The sequence below is a fragment of the Dromiciops gliroides genome, chromosome 2 (genome assembly GCF_019393635.1).
Source record: "Dromiciops gliroides isolate mDroGli1 chromosome 2, mDroGli1.pri, whole genome shotgun sequence".
NCBI lineage: Eukaryota > Metazoa > Chordata > Mammalia > Microbiotheria > Microbiotheriidae > Dromiciops > Dromiciops gliroides.
The window spans coordinates 525677174-525682011 of record NC_057862.1 but is presented as its reverse complement, the minus strand read 5'-3'; the positions used below and the strand labels follow the sequence as shown (position 1 = coordinate 525682011).

The following is a 4838-nucleotide window of genomic DNA, read 5'->3' as shown; positions in this document are numbered from 1 at the left end:
AGACCTTCTTCTCCTCATTGGATTTTTGTTCCTCTTTTACCATTTCGCATAGTATGTTTCTTTTAAAAGAAAATTCATGTTATTTAGAATGAAATAAATGATACAAAAATTGTTTTTCCTCACCAAAAATAACAGTAATATTTTCCACATTACACCTAGATAAACCACAAAATCCTAATCTACAAGTTTTCCAGGTTAGGTTTATAAGTTAAGATGAGGCATGGAAAAAGGCAGAATAAACACAAACAAAATAATTTTGTTTTGCTTTTTTTATATTTGTGAGATTGGCTTCAAGATCATAGAACAGAACTTTTGATGTATACCTGTGAAAAGTTCATGAAACAGTTACTATGGAGCCCCAACAGAGGAACATAAACCACAACAATCACTTATTTATGAGGAACTACATTGGCTCTATCACTTAAATTTTAAGTGAATTCATTCATTTACATTCACTTGAAGTCAGAGTTGACATGGAAATGTATATGAGGTCATGGTTTGGGATAAACTTCTCCAATATATCTTTTTACTGTCAATGGTACAACATTTAAAACAAACAAACAGATAGGAGTCGGTGGTCAGTAGTGAGCTTCATTTAAACTAAATTTTTCTCCACTTCTGCCAATATTTATTTTTTCACAATAACTAAGAAACCCCAATCCTGGGTTGGATCTATGGTATCACAAATTATATGTCCAGAATGAAGGTAACTAAAACATCTCTAGAGCAGTAACTACTAGCAGAAATCACAAAGAAATTCAATATAGCATTTCTCTATTTTGGAAGGTCAATTTTCAAAGAATTTCAGTTTGTAGAATAACAGTTTAACATACAGATTATCAGTAGCTAATTTATCCAAATGGAGACCTAAAGGCAAACTTATCTTCCATGATTAAGTGCCCTATCAAATCTCAGGACTTCTCTCCCAACCCCCAATCTGTAAATTCAGGGAGAAAACCTGTTTTGGTCAATTTCCTTATGTATTTTCAGTTATCTCTGAATTACTTGTGGGAAGAACTTCTTCTTGGAGGTCCAATTTACTTGTGTAGAATTTGATGTAAGTATCCACCATTAAATCTCAGTCATGTTTTATATCAAAGCTTATGTTAAACAAAGCCAAGTTACTTGACTGGTGAGCTGTCAAAGTATCCCTCAGATATGCCTTAAGACATTTTGGACCATTTTCATATCTCTCACTCTCAACCTTCATCACTGGGAGTATACAGAGGACTTTAAGCAATGCATAAACATTAGGAAAAAATTGATGTCTGGTAAATGCAGAGCTTCATAAATTGTTGCTGGAAGCTCAATATCTTTTCCTCTGTGTTTCCATTTGGTTCTCCAACAATGGAGTTCTGCAGAAAGAGTATCTGGATTCGGGAGGTCACTTTTGTACATATCAGCATGGTGCTACTCTGATGTATTAAATTTCAGCTGTCCCATGACAGAGGGCACTAAGGACAAACATTTCAGTGCTTTGAGGTGCTGTTCAGAGAATATATCCTTTAGCTCCTGAATGATGTGCTCCAAAGTTGGGACACTAAGGACCTCTTTGTAGTAGCTTTCAGAAGTCACTTCAGGTTCTAGGTTAGCTTGCTGAGACCTATGAAATTTGCCAGGGAGTTTAATTTCTGTATCTAGCTTAGTAGCCAAATTTGTGGCTTCCTCAAACCAAGATTCATGATAAACTTCAATATTTTCCATCACTTCATTTAAAGAATGTAATACTGCTGTCAAACTGCTGGCTGCAAAAAAAAATATCATAGGTCTGACCCTGGAGATTCTTCCCAAAGGCTCTTGTAAAAGAGAGTATGTTCTGGGGGCAGCTAGGTGGAGCAGTGGATAAAGAACAGGCCCTGGATTCAGGAGGACCTGAGTTCAAATCCAGCCTCGGACACTTGACATTTACTAGCTGTGTGACCCTGGGCAAGTCACTTAACCCTCACTGCCCTGCAAAAAAGCAAAAAACAAAACAAAAGAGAGTATGTTTTTTAGAACCACAACAGTAACAATGAAATCAAAATCTACTAATGCACTACCAAGTACAAATGCTTGGCCAGCAATAAAGTTATCCCACCTAACAGCTGTGTCACTGTTTATATTATCTAAACATAAAACAAGTGCTTGTAAAAGGTCCACTAAAATCTCAAAGGCATCATGCCTGTCTGTCCATTGAGAACGGCAAATCTCCTTTAACTCACTACCCTTCTCTTCACTATTCTGAAAGAGAACAGAGATAACACTGTCAAGTTCTACTAACAACTGTGGTGACCGATGAAAAAAGAGCAAACTTCTTCAATTATTCCCAAAGCAACAGACACTCCCACCAAAGGAATGGATTTTGCCAACCATGTGTTTAAGGTACAGGAGGAGTAGAGGGTGTAGACGGCTTGGAGGTATTTCTCCAAAAGTCTCATGGCCACAACTTTCATCTTTGAAGAAAACCCACTGGAAACAATATAGGCCTGGCCACGACAGTACTCCATATTCAGGCCCCATTTTTCTGTAATAGTGGTGTGAAACTTAGCCAAAATTCCAACATCAGCTTCATAAGGAAGAAAACCTATAAATTCTTCTCTCAAGTTATGAGAGTTGTCCACAAACGGGACTAACACTGGTAAGTGCTCCTCCCCGGCTATGTCCACTACATCGTCTGTAACGATGGAAAAGAAATGAGAGTTCCGGACTTCCCTCAATGTCTCTTCTCAGATGCAACTCTCACAAATCTCTAGCATCTGTTTTTGCTGAGTTTTAGAGCAGAACAACATGTTGACTACTGTTGTCTCAAAGCGTTTCATAGAACCTCATCACCAGCATTAATTCTACACTCAAGCAAAGCTTGAAAGTTATCTAGCATAAAGATGCCTTCTGGAATTTCATCAGTTTCATGGCCATCTAAGGGAATCAAAATTAATAAGAAGAAGAATCAAAATTTCGAACAAAGATTTAAGGTAATCTTTGTTTTCCTTCTCTTCTAGTGTTAAGCGTAAGACTTCTTCATCCTGTTCTCCTCCTCCTTCTGTAACTGCATTTTGAGCACTATTACTATTATTTGTTTCTTGATTGATTTGTTCCTGTTCAGAAGTTTCATCAATTTTTCTCTCTTTCAGTGACTTGATTTCATCTTCACTCAACTCCTTTATTCATTTTCTATGCCTACTATGTGGATTGTTCAGGTGACTTGTAAGATCAAATATTGTCGGTACAGCATTATCTCTATAAGGGCTACTTTTACAGATCATAGATGTCTCAAAGTGTTTGGCACAAAGCCGATAATACTTATTGAGTTGATCAGGTGTTTTATCTTCTAAGTCAGCTCTTCTACAATTCTCCACCCACTTTTGGCCTCCCGCCGGTTCCACAGGAACCTGAACAAGGCCAGGTCTGATTGCGTGCTCTTCCGCGTGCAGTTCGGTGCGGCGCAGAAGTTCGGCATCGTCTCCCATCTAGCTGGCCTGGCCTCCTCCCCCTGCCCCCCGCCGGCCGACCCTGGCCCCCGGGGGAGGCCGGCCCGGCTGAGCTCAGGGGCAAGGAGGAGGAGGGGAAGGGAAGAGAAGAAGGAAGGGAGGAAGAGAGGAGGTGGAGGAGGAGGAAGGGCGCCGTGGGCCAAGGCCGAGCTGGGGACACAGTGCTGTGAGCGGCCCGGAGGATTTACCGCCTCCACAGACCGCTCTAGCCCGCCCATCTGCCTGAGACGCTGCCACCTCCTTCCCACAATGCACCCTGCCTCCCTCCCCTTCTTTGCGGCCAGGGTCTCTCATAGTATGTTTTTTAAGGTGTTATTTTCCTTGGTATTTTGTGTGCCTCTTTTACCAAACTTATGACTCTTTCTTCATGATGTTCTTGCATTAATCTCATTTCTCTTCCCAATTTTTCCTCTACCTCTCTTCCTTTATATTCAAAGTCCTTTATGAACTCTTCCATAGCCTGAGATCAATTCATATTTTTTTTTGGAGGTTTTGGATGTAGGAGCTTTGAATTTGTTGTTTTCTGAGTGTGTGTTTTGGTCTTCCTTGATACCATAGTACCTTTCAATGGTCAGAATTTTTCTGTTCTTTTCTCATTTTTTTAGCCTATTTTTAGACTTTAACTCTTTGCTAAAGTGGTACTCTGCTTGCAGGGCAGAAGGTGCACTGTCTCAGTCTTCATGGATTTTGTACAACTGTTTTCAGAGTTACTTCTAGGAACCTGTAAGTTTTTAGTTCTTCCCAGGCGGTTGTGATCTAAAGAGAGTTGGGTTTACTACTTTCCTGCCCTATACTCTGGAGTGTAAGCAACCACAAGCGCTTGTTTTTCTGCCCTGGAATTGTGATGAGGGTCCTTGTTCCACTAAGACCTCAAGTTCTGGTGTTCTATTGTTCCTCCTTGCCCTGGGACTGCCACCTAGGAGTACCACCTAGATCTGAGCATAGGCAAAGCAACAGAGTCCTGACCTCAGTGCCAACAAAGAGGCCTTTGTAATATCCTTCTGACCAGTTGTTAAACTCCTTTACCATTTATAGGCCAGGTCTGTACTATCAAGGCCTACACTGTACTGAGCTCCAGTCTTGACCTGAGGCAACAGACCTTTCCTGCAAATGTTCTAAGTTGTCTTTGTCTGGAAAATTATTTCACCCACCTTTTGTGGCTTTTGCCACTCTATAATTTGTTTTAGGGCATCATTTAAAGGGGTTCAAAGGGGTTTTCAGGAGAGTTGAAGTGAGTCCCTGCCTTTTTTCTATCATATTGGCTCTGCCTTCATTATTTGCTATTTTTGGTGGAGTTTTTTGTGTGTTTGTGTGTGTTCATGTGTGTGTAACTAACATTGGATAAAAAGGAGTTAAGATAAAAAGTGTAAG

General features: G+C 40.2%; 1 pseudogene; it reads right to left on the bottom strand.

Moving 5' to 3' along the window:
- Nucleotides 1–909: 909 nt before the first annotated feature.
- On the bottom strand, nt 910–3436 carry LOC122743868 (annotated as a pseudogene).
- Between the last annotated feature and the right edge of the window lie 1402 nt (nt 3437–4838).